The sequence below is a fragment of the Chelonoidis abingdonii genome, chromosome 15 (assembly GCF_003597395.2).
Source record: "Chelonoidis abingdonii isolate Lonesome George chromosome 15, CheloAbing_2.0, whole genome shotgun sequence".
Lineage (NCBI taxonomy): Eukaryota > Metazoa > Chordata > Testudines > Testudinidae > Chelonoidis > Chelonoidis abingdonii.
In genome coordinates this window covers 8,334,303-8,352,317 of record NC_133783.1, presented here as the reverse complement: position 1 = coordinate 8,352,317, position 18,015 = coordinate 8,334,303, and the positions used below count along the sequence as shown (strand labels likewise).

General features: G+C 39.4%; 1 protein-coding gene across 1 annotated transcript in view; it reads left to right on the top strand.

Moving 5' to 3' along the window:
- Window positions 1-9,894: 9,894 nt before the first annotated feature.
- RASGEF1A (RasGEF domain family member 1A) overlaps window positions 9,895-18,015 on the top strand; it is a 270,465-nt gene continuing 262,344 nt past the window's right edge. Inside the window, exon 1 of the mRNA XM_032786360.2 lies at window positions 9,895-10,038. The gene's annotated coding sequence lies outside the window, so the exon portion shown is untranslated. The remainder of the gene's footprint in view (window positions 10,039-18,015) is intronic.

The following is an 18,015-nucleotide window of genomic DNA, read 5'->3' as shown; positions in this document are numbered from 1 at the left end:
CTAGCTGTGATTAGCTGTGAATGCCTAGCCTCGGGGGAAGTGAATAGCTCTCTTGGTTTTGCATTCAAGGAGTGAAGTCTAGTCTCGCACCGGCTAACCCAGGGAAGGGGGGGAAGCTGGGAGAGGAGAGAGGGAGACCCAGGGTTCTGGGTCTTGGGGGTCCCCCAGGGAAAGGTTGGGATGACTCGAGAGTAACTAGGAACCCCAATAGTCCTAGTTGGTGGCAGCAAGAAAATATCCAAGCTGGTAGTGAGCTTGGGGGAGGTTCAGATAAACACCCAGATGTTGAACTCTAAGTCCAGATCTGGGACAGACGTTTATTACACTCACACACACAAGTATGAGTGCATACAGAAACTGAAGTGTGGTTTGAACCAGCAGGTGAAGTCTGTAGCCATCTTCCTGTCTAAGGCCAACCAGGGGGAGGTCAGAATTTATTATTTCATTGATATAATGTTATCCAGTATTTCATATGAATAGCTTTATTAAGAGGGACAGACCACAAGAGTAGATATTGACTTAGGTATATATTTATTTTTCCTACAACATTCTTTAAAACCTCGTATTAACCATCTGACAGAACCATAAGTGAGTCTGTAGACTTCATGTTCAGTATTGAGAAAGATCAAGCAGAACAATATAGCTATTTTTTTAATAGTTTTGAACTGCTGAATAGTATTTTACAAATAAATAGCTTCTCTATACTCCAGATCATATTATTAAGTTTGCCATTATCAATTCAGGCAACATTTTCTCTGAATTCTACATTACTTGCCAGAACTCAAGTAATTCAGAACTACATTACTCAATCTCAGGGCTCAAGTTCACAAGAAGGGAAGACAAGGTTTTTTCCCAGCACAAGGCTTTGCAACTCATTACTGGTAGTAAGAACCACCATTATTCCACAGCCTTCTGAGTGAAGAGGAAAATCTTACTTCTTTGACTTAGCTTTCCTCATCACCTCAACTGAAATTGTAAGGAAGAAGAGAGGCATTTAAAGAGAACCTTGTCTACAGGGCTTCATGACCCTCCCCAGCTGAGGATTCCTCCCTGCATGGCAAAGGTGAAGGCAAGAAGGAAGCATGTAAAGGGAAAGAATAGGATGGGGTAGAATATAGAAGAATTGGGGGGGAAATTGCAATAGCCCCAATTGCCTCTAGGGAAGTAGGTAGAAAATTAGACCACTGGCCTATTGTGATTTTGGCTTATTCATTCTTTGGAAGATGCTCAGATGCTACAGAAACCTGGATTAGATTGACTGTGGTACTACACATCAATCTAAATTCTATTTTGTGTTCATGAAACTAAGAAACTGATAACATATCAACTACACCTAGGCAAGGTGTCCTATAAGCATTCACACACAACCCCACCAAAAGTACTTTAAATCCTGATTGACAACACACTTTCCATTCCAGTCCATGTGTCATCTCTAGAGCAGAGACTTCTGGTCATACCATAGTAGGTACGTTTTGTGTGACAAATGCACACACAGGACCAGGCTGATATCACCAACTCCTCGCTGCTTATGTCAAGTCATAGAAGACATCAACCCAGTTCTCTCCAGAAGTTTATGAACTTAATCACTGTGCCGCCAGCCAACTCCTGGAGCCACAAGACATGGGTATGTCAAGTCAAATGTTGCTGTTATGTTATGTATGTTATATACTTCTGATACCAGTGCAACTAAATAAGTATAACTGAATAGAATCGAGCCAAGTATTTCTATTCTGATGCAGGCATATTCTGCCAGAGCAGAAGCCCTCCAACAGGCAAATTAAAACCAAAATGAGTCTGTTCAAGCTCTACTGTTCATTAACCTTTCGCTTCAGATATTGGAAGCTAGCAGTCTGCAAATAGCTAATAAATTATCCTGTCAGGGATTTAAAGACTAAGGCTGCATAGAAGAGGTTCTGAAGCTGCCCCTTTCTTAGTTATAAAGGCATTTTTCATTTTAATGTTGATATTAATATTAATGTATTGTTGATAACATGAGTTGGCAATACAGTGACAGTTCAATCAACATGAACAGTGGAATGAATTGTACTACAAAATAATCTACTGAGTGTTGTTTTCTGTGTACGCATGAATCTCAGTTACAGCCCCTCCAATTGCTCTAAAAAGATGGCAATTGATTCTCTCTCACCAGCTTCATTTCTTCTCCATCAGTAAAAGTTGGGGTAGGGATCCAAATTCCGACTACAGAGAAATCAGTTGTGTGGGCAGAAACATACAAGTATAACCCTTCTCTGCAAGGTGTTGTCTGCAACAACAATAGGTAGGGGTCTCTGTTAAAACTAAAACACCATCAGCTCCAGCCCCCACCTAGAATTTCTGGGATCACTAAACAGCTTCCATTTGTAAGCACTGACTCTGTTTATGAAACAAGGAAAACTCTATAAGGGGAAAGGAAACCCAACATCAAACTTGGGAAAACAGAGCAAACTATATCTATGTGACTGATTCATAAAACACTCTCACTCATGGTAACTTTGGCAGTTGTGCACCTGGTTCCCCACCTGAGAACAACCTGTAAGCAAGTGGTGATGTCTGTGGGTAGCATGGTCAGAGTCCTGAGGTGCACTGGGCGAGTCCTTTGGGAAGTGCTGTCTGGTTTTGCCCAGAGGCTTCACTGACTAAACAACTACAGTGACATCAGCTTTATATAGTGTCTGGGTAGGAGGATCCCCACCAGAGTTCACTTACCTCTGGCTGCTGTCCTCTGGGCTTATCAAAGAACTGCCTCTGCATAAATCTCCCATCACAAAGTTCTCTGCAACTGCTCTCACAATTAAGTCCTCAGTCTGGGTCATCCCTCATCACAAAGTCCTACTAACAGCACAGCTTCCTTAGGGAAGGAGAACCAGTAGCATACAGGACCCTTGAGAAGACTCCTTGTCACTGGTGATGCTCTTTGTCACAAGATAGGAATCCCTCCCCCCTTCGGTTCAGTTCTCTTATCAACCAATTCTGGCTTGTGTATAGTTCTGTTGATATCTCAGGTGTCACTAGAGGAGTTTTGGGTAGAAATATTATGTAAATATAGCCGTACTTTTCTCTTACAGATGATGGCAGAGAACTCCTTCCCCTCTGGAGCTTCTGGGTAATATCTTATGCAAATGAAGTGGTTATGTGACCATTCCTCCCCTTGTTTGCCAACAGACAGGAGCAAAGCTCCTTATCCTCTAGAGCTCAAAGCCACAGGACTAACATAAAGAATAGTAAACAATGCTCAGTGGATAAGGATCAGGAGTTGTACCATTTATAAATCTGTGTACTGTGGTCCTGAAAGTGTTTGCCGGGAGTAGGGCAATTTAGTGGGGAGGAAGGAAGGAAGGAAGTGGAAATAAACAAATAAATGTTTATTTAAAAAATGTAAATAAACTTAGTTACCCAGAAAACAAACAGTATGAAGATCTGGTAGCCCCTTAGAAATAGGGAAAGTGGTCCAAAAGCATCATGTATGTGGTCCCACCTCTGTGACCAAAACAAAGCAAATACACTGTCCCTTTAAATCTGCAGGAATACAGAGGTCACTGCCAGGGAAAGGATACTTACAAATATGCAGATCTTGTTGCAGCTCAGAGTAAGCACAGCTTTGGTTCCCGCTGTGGAAACCATGTGGAGCAGCCCTTCTGCAATATTCTACGGAGGCCAGAAAAAGAGTAGATGTAACTAATACCCTATCTCCTACTGCTGGCCACAGGTTTTCCAGCAGGCAATTCTGCAAAGTACAGGGCAGATATTGGCCAGTGGCTTGTAAAAATGCAGTTAATTGATTGGGACAGGCAAGTCGGTGTGAAAATAAAGATCTGTGAATTTGCCCCAACTCTACATATGCCAGTTTTGAGTTTCACAAAAGTTAGTGAAAACTTGTGTCTTTTTAGAACTTCTTTTCCAATTTCATGCACCTCTGTAAGTCCTGCTCTCAGCCCTGACTAGAAGCAGAATGTGTTGAATACCAGGAAAAGCCTGTCCCTGGAAGAGTTCCAGTTCAGTTTTTACAAACTCAAAGATCTAGATGGCTCTTGTCGCAAACAAAAATCCAAATTTTTGGCTGCTTACAGACAACTTCTGAACTGTTTGAGGTTCACACAAGTAGTATCAATTGGTTGAATCACACTGCACTAAGAGACACTTGGTTAGATCATGTCCTTCTGATTTTAAGATGAAGGTCTACTTGACCTCTCACAAAAATGTCACTGTGGGATTCTACATTTGGTGCATCTCAGTAACACCAGGTCACATAGGCTCCATTTACACAATGTTTTTTCCTAATTGCCAGCTCTAGTAAACTACCTGTGGTCTGAGAGTCAGGTTCTTTTCCATTTCACACATCTTATTGCCACCAGAAATAAATATTCTGAAGGCCAAACTGGGCTTTCAGATATGATGCAACTGGGCCTTGTCTCAACTGACTGGAATTTAATGCACAGTTCTACTGATTATGCACAAGGGAAAGATTCTATCACACCTCATTTCCTCTAGCCATGTGTGATTCTGCAGAGCTAATGGAGTAAAGAGCAATAAAAACTTCCTTTTTTCATTAAAGGGAGCAGATATGACATTGAATAGAAACAGGAAGCAGACATAATGGATATTTAGCTGGTGCAATTTTTAAATAGCCCAATTTCAGAGTAAATTTGGAGAGTAAGATTATTAGACTGATATTTAAACTTTAACCTGGGTGTTATATAGCATTAAACATTGTATCAGAGCACCAGAAGCTCACCACACTGACATCCCAGCATTATATTACTTTGAATGGAAAATGTATTGCAAAGATGATTTCAATAACTCACAAAATTGGGGACTCCTATGCACTTTACAGAGAGTTCATAGTAGGTTTATTGCTAAGAACAGAAATCATAACAATAGGTCTAAAAGACTCTTTCATAAGACCTTTTGGGGTTATGGAGCACTGTCTTATTGTATGGCTGTGTATGTATGGGTTAACTTCAATTCTTCATTTTGTTTTTGGTGCACATTTACACTGGTAGGTACACTGGTAGGTCTGGGCCAAGAATAGACATAAAAGTGCCAGTTAATCATGGTTAAAACTATCCAGAAGGCCAAATTTAGGCTGCTAGGTAAGAGATTGAAGTCCAGGACCGCCGTAGTAGCATTCTCTGAAATGCTTCCAGTTCCATGTGCGGGGCCAGTTAGACAGTTAGACAGGCAGAACTGCAGAGTCTCAATGAGTGGATGAGACGATGATGTAGGGAGGAGGGATGAGACGATGAGACGATGATGTAGGGAGGAGGGATTTAGATTTATTAGGAACTGGGGAAACTTTTGGAAATGGAGGAACCTATACAGGAAGGATGGGCTCCGCCTAAACCAAAATAGAACCAGATTGCTGGCAGTTAAAATTAAAAAGGTCGTAGAGCAGTTTTTAAACTAAGCACTGCAGGAGAGCCAATAGGTGTGGAGGAGCATGTGGTTTGGACAAAAACATCTCTTGGGGAGGATCTATTAATGGACACTATATGTCCTGGTAAGGAGGAGAGAATGGAAGATGATAAAATATGGATAGGATCTGATTTGAGAAACAGTCAAATGAAAAAAAAAGTCCTATTCAATTACATCATGTAATGGCAGACAGCTAAAAAGTGACAAGTTTTAAAAGTGTCTATATACAAATGCTAGAAGGCTAAATAATAAGATGGGTAAACTAAAGTGCCTCATATTAAATGAGGATATTGATATAATAGGCATCACAGAAACTTGGTGGAATGAGGATAATCAATAGGATATAGTAACACCAGGGTACAAAATATATTGAAAGGAAAGAACAGATCGTGCTGGTGGGGGACTGGCACTATATGTGAAAGAAAACGTAGACTCAAATGAACCGAACTGTACCATAGAATCTCTACGGATAGTAATTCCATGCTATAATAAGAATATATCATTAGGGATATATTACCCAACCACCTGACCAAGATGGTGATACTGACTGTGAAATGCTCAGGGAAATTAGAGAGGCTATTAAAATAAAAATAATAATGGGGGATTTCAGCTATCTCCATATTGACTGGGTACATGTCACCTCAAGATGGGATTCAGAGATAAAGTTTCTTGACACCTTAAATGACTGCTTCATGGAGCAGCTAGTCCTGGAACCCACAAAAGGAGAGGTAATTCTTGAATTAGTCCCAAGTGGAGCACAGGACCTGATCCAAGAGGTGAATAGCTGGACCACTTGGTAATAGTGGCCATAATATAATTAAATTTAACATCCCTGTGGTGGGGAAAACTCCACAGTGGCCCAGCACTGTAGTATTTAATTTCAGAAAGAGGGACTACACAAAAATGAGGAAGTTAAACAGAAATTAAAAGATACAGCACAAAAACTTAAATTCCTACAAGCTGCATGGAAACTTTTTAAAGATAGCATAATAGAAGCTCAACTTAAATGTATACCCCAAATTAAAAAACATAATAAGAGAACCAAAATAGTGCCACCGTGGCTAAACAACAAAGTAAAAGAAGCAGTGAGAGGCAAAAAGGCATCCTTCAAAAAGTGGAAGTTAAATCCTAATGAGGAAAATAGAAAGGAGCATAAATTCTGTCAAACGAAGTGTAGAAATATCATTAGGAAGGCCAAAATATATATATATATTTAAAGAACAGCTAGCCAAAGACTCAAAAAGTAATAGCAAAATATTTTAAAGTACATCAGAAACAGGAAGCCCGATAAATAACCAGTGGGGCTACTGGACCATCAAGATGCTAAAGGAGCACTCAAGGATGATACGGCCGTTGCAGAGAAATTAAAATTAATTCTATGCATCGGTCTTCATGGCTGAGGATGTGAGGGAGATTCCTAAACCTGAGCCATTCTTTTTAGGTGACAAATCTGAGGAACTGTCCCAGATTGAGGTGTCATTAGAGGAGGTTTTGGAACAAATTGATAAAGTAAACAGTAATAAGTCACCAGGACCAGATGATATTCACCCAAGAGTTCTGAAGAAACGCAAACGTGAAATTGCAGAACTACATTTAAATCAGCTTTTGTACCAAAATATTGGAGGATAGCTAATGTGATGCTAATTTTTTAAAAGGGCTCCAGAGGTTCTCCCAGCAATCACAGACTGGTAAACCAGACTTCAGTACTGGGCAAATTGGTTGAAGTTATAGTAAAGAACAAAATCGTCAGACACATAGATGAACATAATTTGTTGAGGATGAGTCAACATGGTTTTGCAAAAGGAAATCATACGTCACCAATCTACTAGAATCCTTTGAGAGGGTCCATAAGCATGTGGACAAGGAGGATCCACGGGATATAGTGTACTTAGATTTTCAGAAAGCCTTTGACAAGGTCCCTCACCGAAGGCACTTAAGCAAAGTAAACTGTCATGGGATAACAGGGAAGTTCCTCTTATGGATCAGTAACTGGCTAAAGATAGGAAACAAAGGGTAGGAATAAATGATCAGTTTTCAGAATGGAGAGAGGTGTCCCCCAGCGGTCTGTACTGGAACCAGTCCTATTCAACATATTCACAAATGATCTGGAAAAGGAGGTAAACAGTGAGGTGGCAAAATTTGCAGATGATCCAAAACTACTCAAGATAAGTTAAGTCCCAGGCAGATTGTGAAGAGGTACAAAAGAATCTCTCAAACCTGAGTGAAAGGGCAACAAAATGGCAGATGAAATTCTGTGTTGATAAATGCAAAGTAATGCACATTGGAAAACATAATCCCAACTATACATATAAAATGATGGGGTCATTGTAAATAGTTCTCTGAAAACCATCTACTCAATATGCAGTGGCAGTCAAAAAAGCTAATGTTGGGAATCATTAAGAAAGGGATAGATAATATGACAGAAAATATATTGCCTCTATTATACACCCACATCTTGCATACTTTGTGTAGATGTGTTCGCCCCATCTCAAAAAAGAAATATTGGAATTGGAAAGGGTTCAGAAAAGGGCAACAAAAATGATTAAGCATATGGAACAGCTTCTGGCTGAGGAGAGATTAATAGGACTGGGACTTTTCACCTTGGAAAAGAGATGACTAAGGGGGGTATGATAGATGTCTATAAAATCATGACTGCTGTGGAGAAAGTAAATAAGGAAGAGTTAATTACTCCTTCTCATAATACAAGAATTAGGGGTCACCCAATGACTAACAGGCAGCAGGTTTAAAACAAACAAAAGGAAATATTTTTCCACACAATGCACAGTCAGTCTGTGGAACTCTTTGCCAGAGGATGTTGTGATGGACAAGACTATAATGGGGTTCAAAAAAGAACTGGATAAGTTCATGGAGGATAGATCCATCGATGGCTATTAGCCAGAATAGGCAAGGATGGTGTCCCTAGCCTTTGTTTACCAGAAGCAGGGAATGGGTGACAGGGGATGGATCTCTTGATGAGTACCTGTTCTGCTCATTCCCTCTGGGGCACCTGACACTGGCCACTGTCAGAAGACAGGATACTGGGCTAGATGGACCTTTGGTCTGACTCAGTATGGTCACACTTTTATTCTTATCTTTGCAGTGACCTGTCCCAAGTACCATCTGACATGCAACACCACTTGATTTTTCAGATCCAGGAGGGTTGGATAATAGGGTGACCAGATGTCACAATTTTATAGAGACAGTCCCAATATTTGTGTTTTTCTCTTATATAGGCACTTATTAACCCCTCGCTCCCCCCACAACACACACACACACTTTTTTCACACTTTCTATCTGGTCACCCTACTGGATAAGAATATGGTATTTCTAAATATAGTGAGGTTCGTCTAGCTCTAGCAGTGACACAAAGTGAATGGTAACACTCCCAGGTCATCAGCAGGGATGTACTGCCAGTGTTTTCAACAAACCTCCCTGCTCCCAAAAAAGATACCTTTCCCATTTAGCTTGTGGCAGCAGCAGCAGCACATGTAGTGGGAACCTATTCATCTCTACCCCTCCATCATTCCCTCTGCCCTAAGACACAATTCACTCTCTCAGTAACCACAAACTTCTGTTAAGCTGCACTGGAAATATTTCTTTTTTCTGAAAAAAGAAAAAACACACAAACAGATTTTGACAGTAGAATACAATATTCTATTTGTATTTTAAAAGGTAGGGGTGAGTAGTGTCTGGGCATACCCTTCCCTAGGAAAATACCTGCCATTTGGTGCAATCTGGTCTATCACAAACATAAAATATTTGCTCCTTGGAGGTATTTTTACGATCCCGAAGGATAAGTGACATTTCTGGAATTGAGGATTTAGCAATATCCAGACACACAAGCAGGGATGATCCAGCAGAGGCTCGGAAATCATCCCAACCTTCATTTCCATTTGAAGGCAGAATTTTCACATGTATGATCCTGGGATCACCCAAGAGTCCCCTCCAGCATGTCTTGTGATTATGTAATGACTTCTTTTTGCCCACTCTTCAGGTCACAGAATCACCACTTCACTTCCACTAGTCTGCCATCCTGTGAATGTAGGGAATCTATTCACGCTGCCAGTTATACGCTGCCTTTCACACATACACAAGTCACATCGGCTGCTACTTGACATCCTCTTTGTATAGCATCTAAACCATTCCACTGACACAGAGAGAAACTGGAATCACTGAAACATCCAGAAGTTGCTCTGTGCATAGTTTAAAAAAATAATTTAAAAAAAAAAAGGGCAAAACTGGGGAAGTTTTTAAATCAGAGGCTGCATCACATATTAAAAAGTAACTTTTAAACAGCGCATTGTATGTCAGTGCACCAAGCAGAGAGGGGGAGAGAACATCTACATGGTATATTCCTGTCTGTCTTTTCTTCTCTCTTGCTTTCTCTCTTACTCTCCTGTTTCACTCTCTCTCTCTCCTCAAACTCCCCCTGCAGTAGGCTGCAGAATGGGACACTCTTGTTCCAAAGCCAGCCGGCAGCTGTCACACAGCAGAGGCAGCAAGCAGCCTGTGCAAAGAGTGAGCCTACTCTGTCATTTAGGATGACTCACTGGGATCTGGCATTAATTTCTCTTTTTCTGGTAGTGGACGGAGAACAACCAAAAAGCTACACTGGATCTGATCAAGGTAAGAGATTAACACATCTTTTAGGTTTATATTATATTGTTGAGTCTGAAGAGGTGCCAAGCTTTGAACAGAGGCTGGCACTGGAGCTAATTCAGTGGGTGTTTTAACACCTGGTAGTACATGCCACCAGTGTGCCTTCCTGGTGTTAACCCTGAGTATGCTGTTCTAAGCTGCATCCACTGAATAGAAAGCCGGTGAAAATACAGCATTTAAAGTGCATTTTCCTCCTTAATGCAACTTTTATGAGAACACCACCACATATGAGAAGCATCTCAATGTTTCTAAATGATCAGGCATGCTTTTTACTAGACTTTTGGGAATACAGTGTGTCAGGATTCTGTCATGGACTACTTGCAGACTCATCCACACAGCATTTGTTTCATCACTTAAATTAGTTGAAATTCCATAGTCCAAACATCTCCCTGGCACGTTTTCCCCAGCAAGTGTTCTGAATGCAAATAGATTATATTCAATTTTTAGTCATTTTTAAAACTCCAGTACTTACTAAAACCATCAGAAGAAGTCTGCTGAGCACTGTATTCTCTGTGTGTGTGTGTGTGTGTATGCATACGTACAAATTTTGTCAATACATTTCTTTGCTGTTGATCAAAAAAATGCATCATGCAGGAGCGTTTTATTTATTTGTTTTTGGCTAGGACAAAATCTCCCCCACCCTACCCCTAGATTCTTAAATTCCTGGAGAAATTCCCTTCTTCCATTTTCTGAGGAGGCATGTAATTTTAAGCAGAGTGATCTAAGCAGGCATCTACTGTTGCTCATACTTTTTAATTTTTGCTCTCTATTTGAAGCTTTCATCTAGCCTGTGTAGCCTCATCCCCAGCAAGCCAAATGCCCCATTTACCAGCTGGGTTACTTCTAAAAGGTAGCACCATTAAATTGATTCTGAATTATGTTTCTTTCATGCCATAACCAGAAAAGCAGACTAGCTGGTATCACAACGCAGAATCCCATAATCTTACCCTTGGATCCCTTATGGGTTAAACTGTACTGAAGATACTTCTTTTGCATTATTTCTCTTACTTGTTCTGTGGAATGTCTTCTTGCAGTTGAGACTGGATGTACCCTTATTTATCACCCATTAAAAGGTGTTATATAAAGCATTGCCTCATATATTCTGTTTGGTCAGACCTACTAGAATTTGACTTTTATCTGAGGGTGGTTTGTTTTTTTTTAAAGCATTTAAAAACAAGAGAACTTCTCTGCAATTGTTAATATGAAAGAGTCTCTGTACAGACATGACCACAGATCCTACATTGGTCATGTCTAAGATGCTGACAAAACAGCAGTTAATGCTGAATACCATACAGCATTTGGGGAGCCAGTAAGACCAATGGATTCTTGACATAGTGTATATATTTTTGGAATCAACTTCTTGCTTTCTCCACTAGGGAAAAGATGTTAATAGACCCTTCTGTACCACTGCCATGCCACACAAATATTTACACTAGTACAAAGCAATCTCAAAATTAATTGTGATTTAAATGTCCTTTTGAACTGATCTTCAAGAACAGGCAAAACAAAAAATGTTTGATATTTCAGCAGGGATTATACCATATCTTCTACTGGAATCAGATTTTCTTGTAAAATGTTCAGTGTGCATCAAAACTATATTTAAGGTAATTCTTTATCACTTGGGGGGCTTACAGGCAGCTAAATTCATAAATGCCATGGATTTTCACAGCTATTTCACCTTTCTTAATTCAATGGGGCCAGAGAAGAAAACAATCCAAGATACAGTTTGGTTGATATATCACCATGATACTGCTTTTAAAGACTTAATACTCATACTGTTTAATTATAAATTAGTAGTTATTTATTTCACACAAACTCAGTAATTTGCTACAGTGGTATATGCCAGGGTCTCTGGGGACTGAAGAGCTATATTTGATCATGTCTGGCCAATGTCTAGAATAAAAAATATCTTATTTGTAATTTCCTCCCCCCAAGAGACATCAGTATATGATCAATTTTTAATCAGCATGACTTCTTTTGGCTGGGAATTTAGTCTATTTAAAGGTAGACAATCCAGTGAGAACACTTTTTTGTAACTTGGCAACAAGAGGGAAAAAAAATCAAGTTACATCAATCACACATGCAAACCTTGTATTGTGCTGTCCCATCTCTAGTGAATTAAACCCTTCATAGGGTTGATGTTCAAGACTTGTGAACCAGTAGGTTTAATATAATTAACTAATCCAACCAGTTGTTCTAATTACAAGAGTCAGACTGCAGGAAGCCAATGCAGACTCAGTACATGTGCAAGGAGCCGCCTCTAGAACAGAACAGAGTGCTTTTTTTTTTGAAGCTTCATTCTTGCAACATGTATTATTCAAAAAATATGCCATTGGTGTAACCCAAATTCTGAGACTTTAAGCTAATGGCAGGTTGTCTGCTTTTGTTCTCAGAGACTTCATATCTGGCATTGTTCCATTTTTAGGGAAGAATGCCATTTTGCTCCATTCAGTTTATTGGTCATTCGGGTATATTATTTGCTGGTGGGAGCTGGAAAGAAGGAAAGGTTAAAATAAGGTGTGTTGCTCTGTAAAGAAATGCTATCACCATGGCATCCTGTGTCTTTATGGTATTTCTGGAGGCAGCGGCAGCTCCAGGCACCAGCGCTCCAAGCGCATGCCTGAGGCAGCAAGCCGCGGGGGGCGCCTTGCCGGTCCCTGCGAGAGCTGTAGTCAGGCAGCCTTCGGCAGCTTGCCTGCAGGAGGTCCCCTGGTCCTGTGGATTCGGCAGCAATTTGGCAGCGGGTACGCTGAAGTCACAGGACCGGCGGACCTCCCACAGGCAAGCCGCTGAAGGCAAGCCACTAGATCCGCGGGACCAGGGATCTCCCACAGGCAAGCCGCTGAAGGCAGCCTGACTGCCGTGCTTGGGATGGCAAAAAAGTTAGAGTCGCCCCTGTTTGGAGTGCCCATCACCTCTGTGTATAAGTATTAGGGATGGCCCAAAACTGTCATGTTTAGATTTCAGTGGAAACTTCTCTTAACTGAGAGTTTGTTCAGATCTGGAGTTCTGGTTCAGACCATAGAAAAGTAGGATTCTCAATCCAAAGTCTGGAGCCAGAATTTTGCTGTGGAACCATTTCTGATAGGAGCTTGGGGAGCCAGCCATTAACTCATATTCAATGTTACTTTTGGCTGTGGGGTTTATATTGTTATTACAGACAGTGTCAGACTCTCAACATTTCTGAAGTGGCTGCATCCTGTTCGGAGGTTGTGTTATCCAAGAGATGGTAACATATGGGAAGATGGCATAAAATGACATCCCATAGAAGTAGCAAAATACTTTAACTGCCCAAGAGCCACTAAACTAAAGCAGAATGAAATTTTCATAATGAAACTCAAAATCAGATTAAATCTCACCTAGTTTATGGTTTAGTTACCAATGTGAACCCAGGTCTAGTTTTCCAGAAGTTTTGCCATAGTTTATAACCTGTGTGGAGGTAGGTTTATGGTACAGATCTATTTCAGAAATTGTGTTGCAACCCAAATCCTAATAAAAATCAGCTACTGTGCTCAAATTTGCACTTAGAGTTTTGGGTTTATGTGAATCCCAAACATCAATTCAAATATCAGGGGCTACAAAAACAAAACTCCTAAGTTTTGCACATCTGTGTTCCAGTGCTCTGGAGAGATCAGGCCTGTGAGTCATTTGTAAGGAAGATTTCTATTGCATTGCAGCTACTCTCCTGTACTTGGGCTTGCCTAGAATAAAGGCCAAATTCCATTCCTCCATTCCGCATCTCATATTGCATTCCTCCTTTCACATTTTATTTAATCAAATTATGAACAAATTACAGATTCAAGTGACTACTTCTGGAAATGAAACTCAAGCAGCATTAGGAAGCGCTATGCATTGAACATGGTCAATATCATTGCCATTTTAGTGTATGGTACTTCATACAAGAAAATGATACCAACAAGTAGAATTCAGTGCACTTGTGCCATTATGAGCATTTGTAACCCCAAGACAAGTTGTACATAGACATTACTTTTAGAAGAAAAAGAAAAAGGATGTCACATCTTGCCTATTTTACCTTCCTGTGTGATTCTTCCAGGGCAGGACTTAGTTCCGGAATGTTCTTAAACAGTATCTAGTCCCCACCAAATACAAAATCTAACCTCAGGCTAGGCCAGGGGTTGGCAACCTTTCAGAAGCAGTGTGCCGAGTCTTCATTTATTCACTCTAATTTAAGGTTTTGCCTGCCAGTAATACATTTTAATATTTTTAGAAGGTTTTTCTATAAGTCTATAATATATAATTAAACTATTGTTGTATGTAAAGGAAATAAAGTTTTTAAAATGTTTAAGAAGCTTCATTTAAAATTAAATGTAAATGCAGAGCCCCCCGGACCAGTGGCCAGGACCCGGGCAGTGTGACTGCCACTGAAAATCAGCTTGCGTGCCACCTTTGGCACGCGTGCCATAGGTTGCCTACCCCGGGATAGGCCGTTTCATAGGAATGAAAATCATGTATCATCATCATTATGCAAAACGTCCATACAATACTTTTGATTAAACGTTAAACATAGCTTGCTTTGATGAGAACAATCTCTTTTCAGATGGGTAAAGTTTGACTAAAGCAATCTTTAGGTTCAAAGGCATTTAAAATTAGGGATGAGCGATCCGGTTTGGATTAAGTAAGAGCAGACTTGCACCTTCACCCCAAACTGAACAGCTACATTTTATTAAAGCTGACAGGTTTTATAAAAAGTTGGTTTAAGCTTAGGTGCTCAGCACTTTCAAAATCATGCTCAAGAGATGTACACAATCTCGCTTAAGTTCTCCAGTCCACTTCTTTAAGAGTCACATTTGGGTAAGCTTCACGTAAACATTCACAATTTCAGGATTTATCTTAACCTCTGAACATTTAATTCATCCTTCACTACCTCATCCCATTTCTTCTGATAGCATTTTAATTCTCCATTAGGAAGCAGTATATAAAATGATGTTACATATAATGAGGATTAGGGCTGTCAAGCAATAAAAGAAATTAATCATGCAATTTAAAAATAAATCTGGATTAATTGCGTTGTTAAATAATAGACTACCATTGATTTAAATATTTTGGATGTTTTCTACATTTTCAAATATTTGGATTTCAATTACAACACAGAATACAACATGTATAATACTCACTTCATATTTATTTTTATTACAAATATTTGAACTGTAAAAAACAAAAGAAATAGCATTTTCAAGTCACCTCATACAAGTACTGTATCATCTCTAATCATGAAAGTTGAATTTACAAATGTAGAATTATATAAAAAAAAACTGCATTGAAAAATGAAATAATGTAAAACTTTAGAACCTACAAGTCCACTCAGTCTTACTTCAGCCAATCTCTCAGACAACCAAATTTGGTTACAATTTACAGGAGATGATGTAAATCCAACCCCCTGCCTTCACTAGCAGGATCAAGTACTGATTTTTGCTCCAGATCTCTAAGTGGCCCTCTCAAGGCTTCAACTCACAATCCTGGGTTTACCAGGCCAATGCTCAAACCACTGAGCTATCCCTCCTCCTCCTTAAAATGAACATGTGTTGAGTCATCATCCGAAACTGCTATAACATGAAATGTGTGTCAGAATGTGGGTAAAACAGAGCCGAAGACATACAGTTCTCCCCCAAGAAGTTCAGTCACAAATTTAATTAATGCATCATTTTAAATGAGTATCATCAGCATGGAAGCATTTCCTCTGGAATGGTGGCTGAAGCATGAAGAGGCATACGAATGTTTAGCATATCTGGCACGTAAATACCTTGCAATGCCGGCTACAAAACTGCCATGCGAACGCCTGTTCTCACTGTCAGGTGGCATTGTAAATAAGCAGCATCTCCTGTAAATGTAAACAAACTTGTTTGTCTTAGTGATTGGCTGAATAAGAAGTAGGACTGAGTGGACTTGTAGGCTCTACAGTTTTACATTGTTTTCTTTTTGAGAGCTGTTATGTAACAAAAAAACCTGCATTTATAAGTTACACTTTCAAGATAAAGAGATTGCACTATAGTACTTGTATGAGGTTAATTGAAAAATACAATTTCTTTTGTTTATTATTTCACAGTGCAAATATTAGTAATAAAAATAATATAAAGTGAGCACGGTACACTTTGTATTCTGTGTTGTAATAAAAACCAATATATTTGAAAATGTAGAACAAACACCTAAAATATTTAATAAATTCCAATTCGTATTCTATTGTTTAACAGGGTAATTAATAGCGATAAATTTTTTTTAGTTGCAATTAATTTTTTTTTAGTTAATCGCGTGAGTTAACTGCAATTAATTGACCGCTATTTGTATTTAACTCTCTTACTATGAGGATCCTTGATGTATAAAAAGATGGCATATGTATGACCATTCCTGATCCCCTACCGTGCATGGCTGTCAGACAGACAGGTGTTAAACTAAATGCTGTATTTTAAATAAGAATACTACAGTATATCCCTCATTTTTTCAGCTGTGATATAAGCTTAATAATTCTGCTTGACAGACTCTTTTAAGCAAATTATATATACATAACAAGCATTGAGAGAATGGTTAAGGTCACAAAGACAAGAACTCAAAAGTTAGGAAATGCCAGAATTAAGGTTACTTTTGCAATGAATGGTACATAAAGTATTTAAGCTCTTCTTAAAATAATTAAAGCAAAAAGCTTGTGCGCCTCTCAGTCCCATTTTCTTGACTTGCCATTTGAAGTGTCAATAATGCCAATTATTTTTCATGGGAAACTTAAAAAAATGTTTTGTTTGTTTAGTTAAAATTTCCCAAAAAAACAAAACACACACAACCTTAAAACTTTCATTTTTTAAAGAACAAATTTGGTTAAAAAAAGAAACAAAGTTGTTAGGACTTGTTTAACTGAAAACCAAAACACTTCTTTTACTGCAAACTTTTCAGTTTTTCATTGGGAAAAAAAAGAATGTATTCTGCAAAATTTATTGATGATAAATAGCAACTTTTTGATTGAAATTACTCTGCCAAAAATAAAACAAAACATACAAATTGACCAGCTCTAATAAAGTTGATCATTTAAATATGCTCTGCTTTTGGCTAGCGCTGAACAAATCTGGAGTAATTCCATTCATGTCATTTTCAGAGTGGAAACACATTAAAGAAAATGTGAAAAGCCATCCAAACCAACATGCTTGCTCATTTGAATCCATTTTATCCTTTGGGACTCCATGGATCCCTTCTTAGCAGAAAGGCAGCTCTACTAGCCCCCCCAATTCAGATAACACTTCTCCTGACAATGAATATGACTCCCACCCTTACACAAGTTAACTCGTAGCCATGTCCCTTTTCATCAAGATTCCTATCTTGGGCAGACATAGGAAGGGTAATGAGACTGCAGAATTTGGGTTAGGGGAGAAAAAAATCATTAGCACACTGATATTACACCCCTGAAGTTACCACTAAGGAACATTACGCATCACTTAAATGAACAGGAGGCGGCAACAAGAACCCTTACATGTGAGATGCCAGGAAGAATAAGTAATAGTTCACAGTACTGCTCCGAGATTTGTGGGAGATTCAGGAGCAAACTAACCAAATCTTTGCCACATCCTGCCTCCATTCTCTCCTATGGGCCAGGCATCCTGGCCAGACTGAGTTTCCCATGATGCACCACAACAAAGGACATCCATGATGCACCATAGTTCATTTCCCCTTTTGACGGGGGAAGGTGGTGCATCATGGAAGATGTAATCCAACCATGGAGCCTGGCCTTCAGAGAAATATGGAAGCATGAGGCACTTGAACAATGATGCCCATGAAACTCCATTGCAGCATTTCCAAATCAAGGGGTTCCCCCCCAAGAAGCTCTAATTGAAAGCTGGTCTAAAACAATCAGCAAGGACACTTTAATACTTGCCAGTAGCAAAAATCCCCAGTGGCTGCAGATGGGACACTAGATGGAAAGGGCTATGAGTTACTGCAGAAAAT